This window comes from Chroicocephalus ridibundus, chromosome 1 (genome assembly GCF_963924245.1).
Source record: "Chroicocephalus ridibundus chromosome 1, bChrRid1.1, whole genome shotgun sequence".
NCBI lineage: Eukaryota > Metazoa > Chordata > Aves > Charadriiformes > Laridae > Chroicocephalus > Chroicocephalus ridibundus.
Genome location: NC_086284.1, coordinates 65,792,255 through 65,813,253, shown reverse-complemented (window position 1 = coordinate 65,813,253; position 20,999 = coordinate 65,792,255). Strand labels below are relative to the sequence as shown.

Below are 20,999 nucleotides of genomic sequence, written 5' to 3'. Positions count from 1 at the left end.
CAGACACGACGTCTCCTTTAAATCTCACATCATCATTTTCATAAACCAAAGGGCACAAAAAACAAACACACAAACAAGAGAACTGCAGTAGGTTTTCTTATTTATTATTTGGCGCCACACAAGAATTCTCTTCTTCCCGTTTTTCAGTTTCTAGCAGCGTATGCGAAACGGAAAAAATACACATAGAATCAAAGAATCGCCTAGGTTGGAAGGGACCTTTCAGATCATCTAGTCCAACCATTGACCTAACTCTGAAAAAACCATCACTAAACCATATCTCTAAGCACTATATCTACATGTCTTTTAAATACCTCCAGGGATGGTGCCTTAACCACTTCCTCGGCAGCCTCTTCCAATGTTTAATAACCCTTTCAATGTAAAAATTTTTTCCTAATACCCACTCTAAACCTCCCCTGGCGCAACTTGAGGCCGAATGTTCAATAAGGAACCCAAACCAGTTCAGTACAGCTCTGCCCGTAGTCCTTTTATATTCATATTCCACTATGAACAGGAGCACGTACAACATAGTGCAACAGCTGCGGGTGCCTTATTTTTGGTTTACCATGTGATGCATCAGTAACATTGATACGATCTAGCCTTATCTTTTCTCAAGTATGGTATCCAAGGTCAACACTTGTTCTTTCAAAAGACAGCAAGTGCTCCTGGGAAAAATACTCGAGGAGCCCTCAGAAAATTTGTAGCTAGAAAGGGATGTTTTTTTGAAAGTTTCTGTAAAACATCTCATGCAATCACATTGACTAAATCTTATATGTTATATATATGCGTACATATCATATAAATATATACACAAGAGAAGCATCCTTCAAAAATCTAAAAATATAATTTAGGGACTGTATGACTGAACGTATGACGATTAAACACCTAGCGCTTTGAAATGCTGAGGTAGCAATACTGCTAAAATACATGCTGAGATTCAACCCTGCCTTCATTACGCAGATAAAGCCGTCACTGTGGAAGTGTAAGGTTGTCTTTTTGGCTTGTACTTAATCAGGCTTCAAGTATGTATTGCTAATAACTGTGAATAACAAATTAATCCAAAGACTGGAGCATACACGCGTATAGAAGACTGATGAATGGTTGTTAAGAGGTCTGTTCCAGAGATAGGAAACTTCTTACACGCTTTTACGAAGTGGATTTATTCATTCTCACAAATCCTTAATGAGAGCTTTGCTATTTTCCATTTTAAATCTACACAAAAGGAAATTTTAGAAGATAGCAACTTAAGAAACAAAGCAGAGACCAAATGATGAACATACATGGCTCTTCTTCTGCACACTGTGCTTTTAAGGAGGTGCAACTGATCCACTTTCAGTGGAGGTTTTCTGATGCACATAAACAAGACAGTTTCAAAGCAAACCCTTGGTATTTTAAGATATTTACTTCGCCTCCATTTCCAAGGACAAAATTTCTCACCCACAAAAAGAGCATGACCAAAATTCTGTCTTCAAGGACTTCTGGTATGACAGCTTTGGTGCTGTTTAGATATCTTATCTATGAATCCAACTCCTGCTGGTTCAGTAACTAAGAGTATTTTGCCATCCCTCCCCCAAACCTAGCTTAGTAAATTAAGGTGTCAAACCTTTTTTACCCTCAAAACACATCACAACAAAAGAGACAGGTCTCTAAGCGTTAATCAATAATTTCCCCAATCCGTGCTCTAAATGTGAATTATGTAAAAGTATGGTGAGCAACTTGGGAGGCAGAAGGAGGGAACCCATCTTAATTCTGCATGCAAGAGATACAGCTTTTTTTGCTTATAAATGGATCCTTACACTTTTAATGGATCTTTATACTTTTAAACTAAACACAAGCTTTCAAAGTCTATAGCAAGAAAATAGTTACTCAAATTCAGTGCAGTCCTACGAGATTTCTGATTATAGACTATTACTATGTTTATACTATATTAAGTACTAATAAATATTATTTATGACATAAATAGTATTACAATAAACGTACCTTTGAGATCATGCCTTTGTGTCTATAAACTGGTACAAGAGCATTGATTTACACTGGAGCTAAACCAAATTACACCAAGAACAGTGTAATTCACTCTAGATTCATAGAGCTGCTACTAACAGTATTTACCTTGCATTCAAATTGAGAACGAACGGCTTAATCCCATCACTGGCATGAAAAGAAAATCATGAAAGTAAATCTGTACAGTCTACTGGATTGGCCACAACGTCTGTCCAAAATGGAGAGAACTGTCACTAGGAGCCAAAGCCATAATGTTGTGGAAGCCATTTGTGTCTGTGATGTTTTGCAAACGTTCACATAAATTTTTGTCAACTCTGGTAGTTTTAGTAGACACATGATACGGTACAGGGGAATGTTTTGCATGAGGGAAAGAGAGGAAAAGGGGAAGAGTTGGTGATTAAAACATTAATATCTGCATTCTGGAATATTGATACCTACTTGAAAATGGATAGACGTTCCCCTCAAATGAAGACGTTTTGTCATAGAATCTAATTCTGCAGTTTATCCTATTTTTAATGGATTTTGTTTGCTACTTTCTATCATATAGTAGATTATGAAACAGTTCATAACAGGCCTTTTGCAAAAAATAACGGCATTTATTGTGTTACAGTGGTTGCAATTAAAAAGGCAGTATTTCCACACTGCTACAAAATAAGGTATTGAATGATAAACTACAATCTTCTGTCTGCACAGAGAATAACCAAGATACTGCAGATATCTTATTTAATGGGGAGGAAATCTTTGCTTCTTTTGAATTACTTTAAATGCAATTTTCATTGTTAAGGAGATACTGAATAAATTATAGTAGTTAATGTGCTACTTAGATGGACTCAGTTAATATCAGATATTCACAGACAGCATAATAGAGTAAATCAAGATCAGTATGATGTCCCTCAAAGGATGAATAATTAAGTCTTAGCTGCAATACATACAAAAACACAGGGCCGCTGAAAATTTCCCTGTGACCACATCGCTGAGGTTCCCATTTATGCTGAAACCATTACAGATAATGCCTCAAAACTCAGACTACGCCAAGTCTGGATATAAAAATGTATCCTTTTCCAGAACAATGTTTTAACGCTGCACATCAATTTGTATTTGTAGTAACGCATTCCTTCAAGGGAAAAAAAAATGCATTAAAAACATACATCCGTGGATGTGCAAGTGTATTTCAGTTGTACTATCTTTGGTGCCAGAGATGCAGCTACTACTTTACCTACAGAGGCTGCAATTTGGAGGGAAGAATCGGATTATCTCAATGGCAATACAGCCATTAATCAGTTTGTCTTGACAATTGACAAATTTTGCTCCTCAAGCACTAAAATAGTTATTTTTGTCACATGGTCATATAGCCAATCTATTTAGTTTTGCTGTATCCCACATAATTGAAAAAAAATTATTCCTTTTTGAATGAAGCACATCACTTATAATCACAAATTAGTACAATTAATTCTTTAAAATGAAGTCCAAGAGTTGAATGATTGCATACTAGCATGGGTTCAGTACTTTTAATATTAAGTCTGGGGAAAATGAGAAAAAGGAAAAACCTGTATTCACTTCAGTTTAGTATTTTCTTAAATACTGATCATCAACCCTAAAATTTAAGAGATATTCCAAATCGACAGTTCAATTGTAGATTATGGGGTTTTATATTTACAGTTTGGTAGTCCATATGCGAAGTATTGTATAGATTATTGCGTAAGGCTGACGTCAGCCAGCTGCCAGGCGCCCACCCAGCCGCGCTCTCACCCTCCGTCCTCAACAGGGCAGGGAGAGACAATGAGATGGAAAAGGTCACAGATCCCATTAAAGACAGGGAGATCACTTACCAATTACTGACATGGGCAAAAGACTTGACTTAGAGAAAATTAATTTAATTCTTTGTCAATTAGAGTAGAATGGTGAGAAACAAAGACAAAACCAAACCACCTTCCCATTCCCCCTTCATCCCAGGCTCAATTTCACTCCTTCGTTATGACTCTCTGCCTCTTTCCCCCACCCCTGCAGGGACATGGGGAATGGGGGATTGTGGTTGGTCCATAGCAGTTCCTCTGTGTCGCTCTTTCCTCCTCACACTTTTTGCCTGCTCCAGCATGGGTCCTTCTCATGGGCTGAAGTCCTTCAGGACACATCTGCTCCTTCGTGGGCCCTCCACTGGCTGTAATTCCTTCAGGTTGTATCCCCCTTTTGCAACATGGAGTCCTCCACAGCTGCAGTGTGGGTAACTGCTCTAACATGGCTCTCCATGGGCTGCAGGGAAATACCTGCTCCACCATCACCTCTCCCACAGGCCACAGAGAAATCTCTGCTGCTCACATCCTCTCCTTCCTCCTTCTCTGACCTGGCTGTTTGCAGGGTTGTTTCTCACACTTTTTTCCTCACTCTGCTGTGTGGTCTATTGGCCTTTCTTAAATACGTTTCCATTGAAGTGCCACCAGCTTGGCCGAGAGGTTCAGCTATGGGTGCAGTGGGTCCACTGCAGTCCCACCACTACCAGCACCTAGATACCTACACCCAATACAATTATTTACTGACAAACAGATTGTTTCTATGCATTGTAGCAGAGTACTCAATTCCTCAGACTCCTAAAGCAAGAACTTAATGCCAAACAGCTACCATTTACTAGGAAAAACGATACACCAAGTCCCCAGTGTAAATGAGGACAGCTTTCTCCTAATGCAACACACTCCCAAACACTTCAAAAAGGATAAAGAGCTTCACAAGCTTTGACGTTGGCAAAGTCCATTCTAAGAAAACTGAACTCTACACCATGCTTAAACCAGGTGGCATTTTCACAGACAATCCACAGACAGAAATTAAGACCTTGAAGAAACATTTTTATTTATTTAGAGAACAAAATGTACACAAAGTATAAAAATAGATTAAAATATTCATTGAGGAACTCTAAATTTAATACATAAATTCATTAGGGAAGCAATAAACATACTGTATAAATTAATTACTTTGTGGTTATCCTCATTAAATGCTACTTAATGAGTTAATAAGCTTGAAAAGCATCGACAAATTGCTAATGTACATGTACAGGATTTTTCTTTTTTTTTTTTCCTTTAAAAAAAAGCAGCATGTCTAACAGTGCTGCAGCTCTGGATATTAGCTAGTAACATTTATGCAAGGTGGTCACTTTATCTTCTAAACTGCATTAACAAGTACCTTTCCCCACAGGATTTTAATTTGCCAGAAAAGTGTAGATTTTACAAAGTTTGACTGCAGAAGGTACACTTGCTAAGGTTTAAGAACTACCTGTTCCTTAAAATTAAGAAGAAAACTTCTTATTTGTATTACAGCATGACTTCCTGCTTCTTGGGAAATATTAATCAGAAACATACATACACACATATATATGTATACACACAGACACACACACAAAAAAAAATAAATTTCTACATTTGAGAATTATACTCAGGCTTTTGTGGTTTTCCAGTGTTTGAGGGTGATAAACACATAACCACGTTGGCACAGTTACAAATTGGGAAGAGGCTGGGCAGCACTGGGGAAAGGCGCACCCAGCACCAATAAATACTATAACTTCTGTGATGGTGTATGAGCACTCCAGCGTCGACTGAGCTCTGTTATTAGCATGCTATGGAAGACTGAAATGGTGTCCCCATTTGTCACGTCACAGGTATAGACTGCTTATGCTCTCATTTTCTGGAGCACAAAGGCTCAAAGTGTTGTTGGTCTAGGTTGTGATTTACGCAAAGCAAAAAAAGCCATATGCACAAGTTTTTCACTTGCTCTCTTCCCATGCCATAATGAATAATTGAGAGAAGATGGCAAACTGCATCCCAGAGTACATTAGTCATATTGATATTATAAATACCTTTATTTTAAAGTAAAATATAGCCTGAACACGTTTTTGACTCTGATGCAGCTGCGTTGCATTAACTAACCATGGTTCAGTGAATGTGTCGATAGAGGGTCCTCTCACCTTCCCAAGACATATACAATTCACACTGAAATTACCAGTGCTACCTTGATAAAATATTTAAAGCTATCTTTAACTGTTACACGCTCAAACAATTCCTTAGATAACCTTGGGATATTAATCCAGTTTTTCACCCCCTAAATTGATTTTGTTAACTCCTTAAAACTAACTTACAGCAACAAAATCTAATTCCCCTTTGTAGGAACGATAAACAGATAAAGAAAGTAGTATTTCGAACAAAGACTGTCAGTCCTTTTACGGGATTCTCATTCCTTGGATTATGTTCTTTTTTCCCTAGGAATACCCAGTCCAAGGAAATCAGTGTGCTTAATTCCTGATTCTTTAAGAATCATGAGAAATATCTGGCAAATTTTGATGACTATGGTTACACACACATACACACACAAAAAAAAAAAGCAGTTTCCAGCATCCTCCAGCACGACCAGTCCAAACACGTAAGATCTCTGTATCGGTTGTCAGTACAAGAAGCCTTTTGAAACAAAATCCAGAAGAAATGAGCTATCAAAGCAACATCAGAGAATGCTACAATATTAATCTGGCATCATGTAAACCACTCTGCACAGCTATGACAGTAGCATTAACTCCATAAATGGAAAAAAAAAAAAAAAGGAAAAAAGGTACACTTCACGAGAACAGCTACCAGAAATTCTTTCCTTAAAAGTAAATAACCCTGTAGCCTGCTGTTTAAGCAAACCTTGAACTCTTTTAAAACCTAGTCATTCTGTAAACAGAACCATGTCCATCAATCACACTAAGTCTTTAGACATTTTCAATTGATTTTGGTCACTTAAGACTAATTCACAAAGGATTCGAAAGCCAGAGCACAGTTAAATGCCATCTCCACGACTAGATAAAAACGTACATTAAACAAATCAAGCCATACTCATGTTACAAACAAGTCCTCAAGAGTTTTGTGCTGACACTTAGGCAATAAGAGAGCTAATGAGAACAGCTATACTCTGCTCAGCACTGTTTAGAACACTAACAAATTGACTTTAGATGATTTGTCATCAAGTCCCTGCAGGAAGAAGCCAAACCATGTAAGGGGGTGGGAGGGATGGAGAAAGTCAGGTCACAACATACTCATCTAAGGAAATCTTTGATCCCAGGCTAATTACTGGGATCATAGTAAAAATGACACTAGAAAGAACATTTAAGGTGGAATAAGTTTAACCATTGATCTCACTTATATATTTTTGAGGTACCGATAGGCGCTTTAACCTTCATTCATGTCTTTGTTTTCAGTAGCCATGATAGTACTTTGAAAGAACCGTTTTGAAAAGAAATTTAAATGCAGTTTGAAACAGAAGAACCACAATCGGCCAGTGCCTGCATTTTCACAAAAACAGCCACTGGAGTCACAAAATGAAGGATGGGTGGTGTGGGCTGGGACTGGTTTTCTTACTGTTTTCCTTTAATGTATCTTATCTTATTATTTCACTCCTAAACCATTACGTCTGTGGAAGAGAAGAGGAAAGGTCATCAGTAGCCAGTGGCAGCGCCAGCTGGGAGCTCGAAACGGCACTTGTAGTTTTCAGCTGTCAGACCTTGGCTGAAATTTAACAAGTGCCAATAAGAAGCGATCTGCAAATCTGTAGCTTTTTTTTTTTTAAACTAGCAAGAATAAATGAAGGGCTTTGAGAGCAATTCAAAGTCTATTATATTATTACACTTATACAGAAGTATCAGAAAGTTGTTCAGTCTCACCGGTTCCTGTGTTAGCAGAACTCCCACCCACGTCCTGCACTTAAAACACCCAAGCAAAAGGGCATTCTGTATTATGTACCCACTCCCTGCTAAAATTCCCTGATCGCTTTTCTCTCCAGTTGTTAAGTTTTTGGGAAAGTAGACATTATAGATAAAATGAGACCAAATAATAGTCGTCATATATTGACTCTTACAGGTGGTATCCGCGAATTGCCAATGTCTTACCAACAATGAATACAGCTGAAAATGCTGAAACGATATTTCAAGGAAGATGCAGAAAGCAACACAGCTACACGAGTATCTTCTATCCCCATCAACACAGGTCTTTGGATACAACCTCACATTTTATGTCCAAAACCGTATCTTTTGTGAACTAGACCGGCCTCTCACAAGCAGCAGGCTCCACGGGAGAACTGCGTGTGTTTGAATCGAGAGGGAATTCACACACGGTCACCCAGCCCAAGAGCAGGCCCCCCCCCCAAAAAAACTAAAACGGCTTCCTCCGTAACTGCAAGTTCAGCAAATATGCTGCAACATCAGCTGCAACATTGCTGTCCTTCCTTTCTGAGAAGATCAGCTAACAGATAAGCACCGAGAGAGAGGAAGACACCCGGGCCCACCCGCAGCCATTCCGGAACGCCAGCCTGCTTATCGGCACAAATAGCCCTTTCAGAATGTGCACCCCCAGCCTACCAGCGCCCCAGCACCTCACACCGGCCTCTCAAATATCCTCCTCCCCGCTGCAGGAGAAGAGGCTGCCTCGAATCAAGAGCCAAGGGGAGTGACGAAAGGGCACATGGTGCTTGTCTTCGGCTGCATGCACGTTTCTTTGATTTCTTAGACCCGACAAATCGGTGCAGACCAGCTACAGCACGCTGCTTAGCCCGTCACCCTCATCATGCACTACAAATCTGGGAGGCCAAATTTACCTGCCATGCCGGTCGCTATATTTCATGAAAGGGCATGGCTGTGCCCATGCTCAGTTGCACAACTTGATCAATCTGCGGACAACTCAAACAGAATAGTTGGCTTTGTCCCTTAAAAGCAGATCAACATCACCCTTCCTTCCTCTGCTCCCAGGGTGCAGTATGTTCTGAGGCCCTTGCTCTGGGATGGCTGAGAAATTCCATCCTACTAACTGGCACTGAACTGACTTTTTAAAAATCCTACGTATTTTATTTAAATTACAGTCTTTAAAATCTTAAGATCTAGCTAGTCTAATGATGGCTTACTATATACAGCAGAAAAATAGAAATGGAATGCGTTCTTAGCTAATGAAACTCCTCTGACTTAAATTATATTTGCTGTCTCATTTGTCCCTGTGGACACTACCTAATTTCCCCCTTGCTCTTCTCTCATCTGATAGACAGAAAGTTTTTTGGGAGCAGGGACTGTCATTTATTCTATGTCTGTACAGGACCTAGGCCACCAAAGCCCAAAGGCTTTGAAATGCTACTGCATTTCAACGTCCTCATCAAATAATGAGGACATTTGATGTGGGGGGTGGAGGGTCAGGTTGGGACTAGATGATCTTTAAGGTCCTTTCCAACCCAAAGCATTCTATGATTCTATGACTGCTCTTTCTAGCAGACACGACTTGCAGTAGCTGTTTTTAAAACTAATAATGAGGAGAAAGTTTGAAAGTGGCATCTTCCATTCTTGGAAAACTGTATCAAGAACATAGTAAAACCACCTCACTCTGCCTTTTTTGCACTGTTGGTAGCTAGATTAATTATTGTTCAGGTATTTAGGTCGACTAGAACCCGACTTCCATCAGGCAGGGAAGCACAGGCATGACTGCGGCCCAGGGACTGCAGCAGCAGCAGCCACCGCCATCGCAGCCAGCGCGACGCTGCGCAGTTGCTGTGGGCTCTCCCCCTGCGTGCCCAGGATTCCTCTTCCTGCAACAACTGCCCAGCTACCCCAACCCACCGCCTTTTAAGTAAAGCGTGGTAAGGGAAACGTAACATCATCCTTGAACGTCCTCTGTTCAACTAAAAGTTGAAGGAATATGACAGGGAGTGGAGGGAGCAAGAGAACAATGACCAGTGCAAAAAAACTACCAGTCCTGTACCAAAGAATGAAATTTCCACTTTTCTGCAGGATAAAAAAAAAAAAAACAAACCACAAAAAAAACCCACACAAAAAAAAAAAAACAAAAAACCCCTCAGCATTCTGTAAGGAAATAGATGCAACAAAGAAGTATTAACACAAGCGTAAATTCAGAAAGCCTGGACCGTAGCTACAGCAATAGATAAACATACAAATAAAAACGTCACTTAGACTGTGAAGCTATTAAGTGTCTGTAGGTGAAAGCCACCATGAGCCAGCTTGGCTTCCTCAGTCTTTACTCACTGGGGTAGGATTCCCCACCCTGATCAATGGTTTTGGTCTCAAGACACTGAGTGTCTATTAGAGTACCCTGCAGCTCCTGTGTGCTGTTTCCGCCCACATTTCCTTTCACAGGAGGAGAAATTATACATCTGTAAGCATAGAAGAGATGATTAAATACCAAAATCTCACTTGATACAGAGTTGGAGTAAAACTGCTGATGCTGTCGCCATCCACTTACCCCTCTGTGTAGTAAGCTTACAGCCACGACCAGGGCTAAGGTCTCTTCACTGGCAGTGCTCGTATTAAAACCCAGCTAGATCTGACACTCAGGAGCGCTTCCAAGCTCTTTATATCACAGGCACGAGGGGGCAGTTAAGGGCAGAAGACCTCCTGGGAGAGTGCTAGAGAAATGTCCCAGGCAGAGGAAGCCAAACTTGGCAGGGTCTGTACCCATACGGTTCGTCCAGAACAGACCTCGAAGCAAATTAGCCAGCCAACAATGCCTTTTTTTCCCCCCCTTGCCCCTCTTCAGAAGGAACTACTTCTCTATCTCTGGTAGGGATACTGAATTAATTAGCATATACGCAGTGCGAACAATCAGGAGACTTGAACCTGGGACTTAAGCGAGAGCCAAATTATTGGAGGCTAAAACACATTCAGTGAGAAATAGTGAAAAGGGTCAAGGAAGTACCGGGCCACTTGACATCAAAAACAGTATCTGCGGTAGGAAGTGGAAGCAGAGCAGAGTAGCTTGCAGTGTTTTTGTATCCTTTCCTTTATATGGCTGTGTTGGCACACTGGGATGTAGACGAGCATGTCCTGCTGGGAAAGGAAGAGATGTGACAGGACTGAGGAATCGCAAGCCCAGGGCACGATCTCACATGCTGAAGCGACTCCGACTGTTTTTGCACTAAACACACATAGCCGCGCTCAGTGGCCCCCAAGCATACAGCAGCTCTTCCTAAAAAATGAACCATTTTCTTTTACAAAGAGAAACAAGCAAAAGATTAGTTTAAAAGCCTACTACAACTGTTGTGCAATAAAAACAAGTGACAAGCTTTTAGGCTTAATTGCTTCATCAGTCCAATAAGGGAATGAAGTATTCTGAGCCTGAGAGCTTGTTTGTTTCTTTTCCAGCTACATCTATTAAACTAATAAACAGATCTCTCTCTGTAGACCTTATTTATATTATATTACGTCAGACTGGTTACAAAGCTCACCATCTTCAAAAACATTAAAAACCTTGCATTTGAAAAGAGCAAATTATTAGGCTTTAATTCTGCAAAGCATAAACTACCTTCCAGAAGTAAGGATTAGTCAAATTTATCAATCTCTGAAGAGAGCAAGCCTGCTTATCGAAATGAAGACAACACTTGAGGGATCTCCTCCGAGAAGAAAACTTCTCTGACCACCTGCTTGATGGGCCAGGATATTCTCTACCAGGTTCTCTGTCCAACTGGCACATCCTACATAGATTACCTGGAAGCAAGCTACAACAACAGCTTTATCCTTTCAAGGCCGGGCTACATTTTAGAGCAGGCTCATGGCTGCTCCAAGTTGCACCTTACCATCTACGTTTATCCAAAGCTGCCTTGGCTGCTAAGAACTGCAAGAGCGGACAGCCAGTACACCCTGGCTACACCCTGAGTTCTCCTCCTCACCCTTTGAAGGCCAAAGATAGCTGTGGTCTGAAGCAATTCGAGCATGCCTTCTCCACTAGGTAATATCTGAGCAGAATCTGATCCTACAGATGCATGTTCTAAAGCCAGAGTCGTTTGGGTTGTGATAACTGACTATAATAGGTTTCTGTAAACACTTGGCATATATCTGTCTTTGCCATCATGTAAAAATAGAACAAATAATATTTCCTTATAAACATTTTCTACAGAACATTGTCACAGAAATAAAACTCTCTACAAGCACTGCAAGTTAGTGTTTCTGATTTCCTTAAGGGTGTATTTTCCATAAAAAGTCTTGCTCCAGTGCTAATTACAAAATTAGCAAGAAGCTTACAAGTAATTAGATCGGGGTGTTAAATCACTAAATGTTCCTTAAATAAAACTCCTAATTAGGACACACTGCACATTTATCTACAAGCTAGGTCTGACAAACTGCCCAAACTGTCCCTTTCCAGCTGACATCCAGGACTCTGCTGGGGAGTGCTCTCTTCAGGAGAGAGTCCTCATTTGACTCGTGCAGGTACAGGCAAGGACTCGTGTGCCCTTCCCCTCAGACCCCAAAGCAGAAAGACATAGCCGAGTCGTGGCCATACATTCAGACACCTACCACCACAAGGTCATTCATCTCTCTCTTTTGATGACATAGGGAGCCCGGGCACTGGCTCAGATTAAGCTTCCGTGATGGGATTTAGCTGCTGATATCATAAAAATATAAAACTATCAACACTATCTCGTCTTCCCTCCTCCTACACGGTATTTCTCAGACTCCAAGATAAATACAGCACCTGACACAAAGACATCTCAATTGAGAACTGATCAACAGTAAACTACTGCAATACAAACAGCAATAGTTACAATTCCTTTATAGCCCGCTTATCTGAGACAGACATAACTGCTTCAAAAAAACCACAACAAAACAACGCCAAAACTACACTGTCATTGCATGCATCCTGCAGTGTTTCCAAACATTTTGTATCTTATTCTAATCTCAAAACAAAAACATCCATGATCTCAGAAAAGCAGATGCACAGACCTTTAGATATCAAAAGGAAAAAAAAACACAACTTTTTTTTTTTTTTTTAAATCTTTTCACCAGTTTATTTCAAGTCCACTGAATATGGCTTCATGTGACAGAAGAATTTCTATTTGTATGGAATGCTTCACTCACAGTTTGGCATCAACCATCATAAAAACTAATTTTTTAGGGTTTTTTTAGACGGAATCACAAGCAGTATCTCTGTCACCTGGATTTTACTATCTGATGCAATTCTGTTCTATGCTTGTGCAGTGGCTGCAACATACTTCAGATGCCTACAAGAAATCCTTGCATGCACACCTCTGGGACAGAGCGAGCTGCCAGTATCTCACTAGGGGCTGAAATAACATTGCCCAATTACCTTTAGACAAATCTTTGGGCAGCAGCCCCTCACTGCCAGACATATTCGTGTGGCAAACCCAGCTGTGCCATCTTAGCCATTTTCACCGGGGGAGGGGGGGTGGGGAGGGGTGGAACTTTAAGTGATTTGCAGAGTAACTTCAAATATGTTTCATTCTCTAAAAGAACTGCTGTATTTTGGAAGAATTTGTATTTTCTCTCCAGAATTTACTCTTCCTGCTACCGGGTCAGATGAGAGCGGCTTATGCCTAAAAGCACCCAAAAAATTAGCTTGGTTACCGTAGTGCCCGTATCTCTGAGCCAACGCAGGTGTCAGCCTCGTGCTGCTGGGGATGCACGTGCTCTTCCATCTTTTTGAGGCCACTGAAGTTAAGATTTGATACCTCACCCTAGACACGCATTCATCCCAGAGAGATTTTTAGTGCGTCTGCAGTTAACTAGCTACTTCTCTATGGATGATCCAAAAATCATAGTTATTTCAGCCACCCTTAAGCCATTTACCTGCGAGGCCTTGCTGCTGGGATTGTTTAATTTACTTGTCGTCTACCTTTTAATGTCCCTTTTTGTTTAGTACCATGGCAACTAGCCCAGCAAAAACATACATATTTGCTACATCCATTAAAAAAATAACAAACTCACGTCACATTCTTCCTACAGCACAACACAGGGAATGGGGTTTTTTTATATTATTTTTATATTATTTTTCTCCTACTGCAATTTACAATAACCTCAGTGCTTTTCCAGTGGATACACTCAACCCTCTGTATTCATATATTCATAGAATAGCCTAGGTTGGAAGGGACCTTTCAGATCATCTAGTCCAACCATCAACCTAACACTGACAAAAATTCATTCATACTGGAGATAGCCAGAGACGTTCTAACTAAAAACAGGCTGGGTGTTTTGTCAGAAAGAGTAAGTTTTGATGAAACAAAGGCCTTTCTCCAAATAGTACTGCAAATCCACAATGTAATTTTGGAGAAAAATATGATGACCACAGATCTCAGCTACATTACCCACTAGGCAAGACGCAGCATTGCCACAATCAAGATTTGAAGCCCGGTCCTACACTTCAGGTTGTGCAGCTTAGTTTCATGATCCCAAATATTTTAGGGAAGAGAAAAATCTTTCTGTGACCAAACAGACGGAATGTTTGCACAAATGGTTCCAGGAATTGGAGTGATATTTTAAAACGAAACATTTAGAAAGAAGGAACAAAACCCCAAATTCATAATCCAACCCTCCTTTTTCTGCACGTGTAACAAGACAGGCCAGGAATATACACACTTACAGGCAGGAATCAGAACATGATATATTAACAATTACTCCACAAAAAGGCTGTGTGAATAGCCATATATACATATATATATAGACACACACACACACATTGATGTTTATTTGACTGCTGTGATGTGTCTCTAAGAAGCTAAATGAATTAACAGCTAGGCTTGGCACCACATGAAACACCCACCTTAGGGAAAATTAACAAATCTAAGTGCAAAGGTTAGAGTTAGCTGCTTGCCTGGAAGGTTCTTTCATCTTATTGAGCCAAAAAAGTATTTGCCGTCTTTTTCAGAAAGACGCAACAAACTGCGTTTCCCATGAACTTGGCGGAGTCTTAAATCAGCAGGTCTGGCCCACAAAATGGCAAGTATCTCCAGCAGCTGCTGTTGTTGACAACGTGTGACAACATCACATTCCCAGACATCACCAACTGCATCCACAATCATTGCTAATTTTGTGCAGGTTTACCACATTTTCCTGTGTTCATTAGCTACAATTATCTTAATAACAGTCAGTAGCAGAAAGAAGGTGAAGTGGAAAAAGCACAGAGAATGCGCAAGTGAGAGTTGCTAAGCTATGATCAAAAAGACAGTAACAAGCCAGCTTGAGACAGTACCGACTGACTATACAAACTGACTTTCAACCATACTGCCTGTTTGGGTTTTTTGGGTTTGTTGCATTTTTATTTTTTTTTTGAGGCAGATGAGAAATTCACTAGTTTGCCACTTTCTATAAAACTGGACCAAAAAACATCATGTTCATGGAAATCTGGAAAAAAGCATTATTCGGATTGGAAGAATATTTTCTGCTGTATCTCACAATCGAATAAAAAAAACCACTGCGTGTGTGTGTACACACATATTCAAACTAGATATTTAAGCACCTCTTTTTATGAAACAAACCCACAGAAATCACTCTGAAATAACTCTGTGGTCAGGACAATCAGGTGAGACAGAAGAGGCTCACGTTTAAATCTGTAATTCATCTCATTAAAGTGCCCCATTTATTATGGCCACTTACCTCATGATCACTTTGTCAGAGTTTCCATGTCTAAGCTAAGAAACCATTGCCCTCCAAAAGAGGAAAAATGTGGTCAAAACTGCTGTTCTGACTGTCATTTTATGACAGAAATACTATAGGACAGCTTTAACCTACTTGTTTATTTTTCTTGGTATGACACCCTATATAAGCATGGTATTTTATAGATACCTTCAAGCAAGGATCTGAATTTAGCACTAAAATGCTGTTTTACAGGAATGCATGCCAAATGCTTTCCATCTCATTATGCTGGCTTGAAATAATGGTCCTACTTAAAGTAACATCATCCTAGCATAAAATCCAAGAGCTATTTCAAAGCAGTGCAATAAACCACTGCTTCATGATGGTCAGTTGCCTCAACCAGCACTACAAATTCCAAGCAACTCAAGCTCCATTTAATTCCTACTGTACAATTAAAGAACATACCATACCCTAGGCACATTAAAATAATTTTCTACCCTTCCACTTGGAAGTATTTTGATCTTCCGTTTCGAAGATTTTCAGTATTTACCCATTTTCCACATTAAACATGCGTTCTGCATACCATACATCAAACGTTATCGCTAGTAATTACAAAATTATTCCGTAATCAGGAAAGACTCAGTTCACAATGAAAAAAAATTATAACAGAGACACAATGTATAAAACCAGTTTCAGTCTGGAAACTTTGAGTTCTGGCCTAACCTATGTAATATTAGACAAATGGCTTCCTCTCTGTTCCTTTCGCTTACAAATTGCTTGCTGTACCTGTGTCATCCCTTGAGGCCAAGGGCTGGCTTTCTCTTTGTATAATGTGATTTACAGCTGGGATTTCTGAATGCTGCTACAACACAAAATCACCGCAACGGTTGAGAGCTCTGCTCTACCAATCACCCTAATCCCAGTCTTTACTGGTACTTTTAATGGCATCCCTGCTGTTCCATGACAATACTCCAGTCAAGAGAACTTGTCCCTTCACTCTGAACCTACTGTACATGCACATATATACATACATAACATGCTTTTTTTTTTTTTTTAAGCCCTCAGGTCACGTCTCAGATGCTGGCAACGAAGTCTAAAGTTGTTCTATTACCATCAAAATCATTCGCAAAGTAAAACACCACCTAAAAAGCTAGTACTTCAGCACTGCCTGCTTGGGCTTGGTATAAATTACTGATAATAGTGAGTCTAGCCAAGGCTCTACAGCAGAATACATGGAGAATACAGGGCTCAGCAGGAGAATACTTTCTTATAAAGGCGTGGGAAGAGGAGACATGAAACCACGATCTGCCTGAGATTCCGCCCAGAAACATAACCCACGGCAGGAGACCCCGCTCTGCAGTCACACCGAGAGCCCCCGCGCTGCTGCTCCAGCGCTGACTCTTCTGTTTTGCAGGGTCGACGTTCTCACTTTTCCAGTTGGAACAGCAATTTCAAGTTTAAAAGTTTCCCACGGAAAGTTCGTAAACTCGCTGTGCAAACACCTAAATCACATCGCCTCCCACACCCCCCTCCCCCACACCCCCCCGCCTCCTCCTGAAACGAACGGGATGATTCTGGCACGCTGCTCGGTACCTTCCCAGAGGGAGGGAAAAGTCATTTTTCTCCAGAGGAGCCTCCGAGACCAGCAGGCTCCCAGGGCCAGCAACCCCAGCCCTTTCAAGCCAGGGTTTCTGGTATCCAACCTCACACACACCCACAAGCTCCCAACTGCCTATGGCGAAAACCGGGCTCAGGGAGCGCCCCCCCCCACCCCCCAACCCCGGCACAGGGGACACGGGCTCAGCAGCCACCCGAGGAGGGCTGGTGGGAACAAGCCTGGCACATAGCATTGCTGGGAAACCCTTCCTTCGCCCATGCGGCAGGCGCGCTGCTTCCACGAAACGCTGGGATTTAACCGACTGACACTACCAATGAAAGAAAACGTGTATCAAAAAATTCCCATCCAGTCGCCCGTCAGCACTGATTTACACCGGTGGGGTGGCAGGGCTCGCATCAGCTTCTCCCCCCAAACGAGGCGGGGGGAGGGGGCCCGGGAAGGGCGACAGCATGCCCATAAACGGGCTGATTTTACGCAAAAGCGCAAACCTGGCACAGCCTAGGTTAGTTTTCTCACCTCCGCACACAATAAGAGCGGACTGAACCCAGCACCTCCGTGACCCGCTGGGTCTCCTTCCCTCCCTCCCTCCCTCTCCACGGGCAGCTCCTACCTCACCCAGGACATGGACACACGGACAAAAAGACAGGCAAGGGGAAAAAAAAATAATAAAGAAATTTAAAAAAAATCACGCCACACACGTACACACAGAGACCACCAAACCCCTCCGCAAAACCTGCCTCCTCGCCAGCCCGCTCCCGCCGCCGGCAGCCCCGCGGGGCAGCCCCGGGGCGGCACTCACCTCGGGGGGGACGCGGCCTCGGCAGCAGCCCAGGGCCGGGGGCGGGGCGGGGGGGAGCCGCCTCTCCGCCGGTGCCGGTCAGCCGGCGGGGGCGGCGTGGCCGGGCTCCGCCGCACACTCGCACTTTCTCTCGGTGGCGGTGGCGGTGGGGTGTCTCTCTTTGCGGCACGGTGCGCCCAACCCCGCCGTGTCGACTCGAGCCGCGCCGCCCCCGCCTGCCTCCCCCGGCGCTCCTCCTGCCCGCCTCTCGCAGACGCCTCCCCGCGATGCGATGCCCAGCTGCCGGCCGGGACGGGGCTGGGGAGGGGGAGGCGGCTCCCCCCTGCACCGCCCCTCCCCGGTACCTGCGGGGGTGGCCCAGGGGAGGCACCTCTGCACGGTGCCCCCAGCCTCCCCCCCTGCGCCCCGGGCGCGCCGCCGAGCCCCTCTCCTACCCCTTTGCCTCTCCCCCCCAGCCCCGCTCGGGGTTCGCCCGACCCCGCGGGGCACGACGCGAAGGGCGGCTGTTTGCTACTGGTGCTGCTGCTTTATTTTTGTTTTTTTCGAACTTCATTGTCTGCCCCTCTCCTTCCGTGAACCGCCCCGAGGAAGGGGCCGGGGAGGCTGTGTAGGTTGGAGTACGCGGTTCAGCACAACAAAGACCCACTTGATTCCCTGCTGGCACATAATGCCCAACAAAAGGAAAACGGTGGGAATGTCATAATTATCACCCTGTGAGATGGAGGCAAAACCAACACTTCTTACGAGGTTTGTAGTTACAAAGAAATGGCAGCTTGGATGCATCTATTTCTGTCCCAGTACTATAAGCAGCTTGCTCATGCCCTGCTGCTTTAGTGCTGTGTTTGCTAGCACTCCAGGCAGAAATCTTGCAAAAAAACATAAAGGCAGCAAAGCTGCAAGTGCTGGTGACAGAGAAATCCTTTGCCGCCTTACCAAGTGGTGTGGCTAGCTGTTAAGATATTTTGCCCATAGGTAAGAACTCTGCTTAACCTTTAGCTAAAGGATGTATCCGTCAACGCCCATCAGTGCATCTATTTTCTGTGATTAACTAAAGGGTATAAACACCCACATATTAGATTACCCTTCACTTGGTCTTGAATGGTCCCCGCTTACCTGATGATTGCACCTGCACCATCTCAGGGCTGGTTGTAAAGGACATAAGCAGCTGCCTCTCATTCAAAGCTCAACTGTGTCCACATGTAAGTGGCTCACTTTTGAAATTCAGAGAAGCCCAAGCTGCCAGTCGTGGATCTGACCACAACTAGCTTCACATGAACTTTTAGGAGCCCAGTACCCAATGCCTCAATATTTAGTGTCCTTGTAGCCAGATGAAACACAGGTGCGATGGGGGGGTTGGGAGCAGAGCATACTCTTTCCTGTGTCTGGAAGCTGAACCAGTACACAGCAGGAACGAAGGAGACACGAGGACTGAAGGAAAGGAGAACCTGGTCTATAGCTTTGTGATTGGGGTGCTCAGTTAGGAAATGTGCTCTCAGGTTATTTTTTATCCTGCTGATGCATGCTATAGGGAGCAGAATTTACACCCTTATTCAGTCTCCTGCAGGTTAAGTGCTTAGATGATGTCTTCTGGCTACCTGACTGAATTCTGGCTGCCCTCTGGCCTAGCAGCGATGGAGTATGCTATTTCATTTTTCTCCAAGCCTCAGCATGCCTTAGTGCCTCGCTGAAGCACTTATTTAGAAAGTGGATTGAAACTCTCTGGGGCTGAGGAAGGCCCATAAGGGCTCTTTGCTTGTTGCCCAAGCACTCTAAATAATCAGCGGTTATGCAAAAGACAGGTAACTTCCTCCTCGTGCTCTGTAAAGAACTTTCATGTATGAAATCTGTCATTTCCTAGTGATTTCCAGTCAGTGCAGGAAGACTGATGTCTCAGGTGGAAAGGGTCTCATAGGAGCTTTTTGTGGTGCCTATTTCTTCCCTTTGACTTCTTAAGTGATGTAGACTTTTACTCTAAAGTCACCTTCCCTGTTTAAGGGACTACAGGCTAGGCATCTAAAATGCGAATGATGCAATAGCTGTGTAAAGTACCTCAGTGAAGGCACACCAGATCCATATCTCTTTAAAGTTCATTTTCTTTCCAAAACCATGAAGTATGTTAATGGTATCCTATCTGACACATTCGACTATTACTTAAAAGCAACTATTTCAAGACAAATAGAGATTGTTGCCAGTAGTACTGAGGTAAGCCCCGTTCTTGCAAACACCGACATCCAAAAGTTTATTTACAAGGTGAATTGTGTTGCAAGTCATGGAGGTGACTCATGTGAGACAAAGAATAGAGGAAAATCCCGCAAGCTGAAAGAGTTTCTCGAAAGTGAGAAAGCTGAAAAAGTTATAAAAGAATCAGAACTACGTATCGTGAAATGAACAATCAGTTCATTTTTTGTTCTTGGAAGAAGAGAAACAGAAGCATCGGTATGAAAAAAGCCCCTGTATCTTCATGCTTGTCAGTGCGGAGGTCACTTAAACAAAGCACAGAAAGGTTTAGGTGCCATCGAAGGGGACTCCAGCAATAAATTGGGTTACTGCCTTCCCTAAGAGTGTACTTTACAGTGCAGCTAAGCTGGTTTTGGAGCTACCTGTCGTCCTAAAGGCAGCAGTCCTGCTCCTCAAGCTTCCTCTGTTGTAGCAAAACTTAAAGAAAACTAAATATTCTTTCATAGCTAGTTTAGTTGCTTGATCAGGCTTTTGGAGAGTCGGTGCTGGGTAGATGAGAAAGATGCAGAGAGCAGCTGTAGTGCCAGTGAGAGCAGACGGGGACTGCCCCAGGACTGCCACCGATTTGACTTAACTGTCTTGTGAAATTCACCTTCATAGAAAGAGCTCAGAAGAGAGTGTACCTTAAATCTGTTCTTCCTGTGTACACTATTCGGCTTTGCATGGCATAACCGGACTGTTAGAGAAAGAAAGATTCTGTTAATTTGTGGTTAGGCCATACCATCAGGCAGAGGGAAGACCTCACTTCAAGTGGTAGCTTGAAGAATTGATACTAGCTGCTGGAGCAATGCATTAAACCAAGGTCTCCTTATTCCCCCAGCATCCACAATCATTCCTCCACTACCCAATTCTCTATTCCCAGATTTCAGTGCTGGGGAGAAACACATACCTGGCTCTCAGCACGTTAGCACTGATAGCATGTGCAGTGTATACCTGCATTACAGCGTAGTCTCAGCAGGAGTGCTGGGGCTGTAGTGGTT

The 20,999-nt window shown here is 42.7% G+C and overlaps 1 protein-coding gene across 1 annotated transcript in view; it reads right to left on the bottom strand.

Annotated features, from left to right (window-relative positions):
• Positions 1–18,021, bottom strand: part of MYO16 (myosin XVI) — a 406,659-nt gene extending 388,638 nt beyond the window's left edge. The window contains exon 1 of the mRNA XM_063337500.1: positions 17,782–18,021. The gene's annotated coding sequence lies outside the window, so the exon portion shown is untranslated. The remainder of the gene's footprint in view (positions 1–17,781) is intronic.
• Between the last annotated feature and the right edge of the window lie 2,978 nt (positions 18,022–20,999).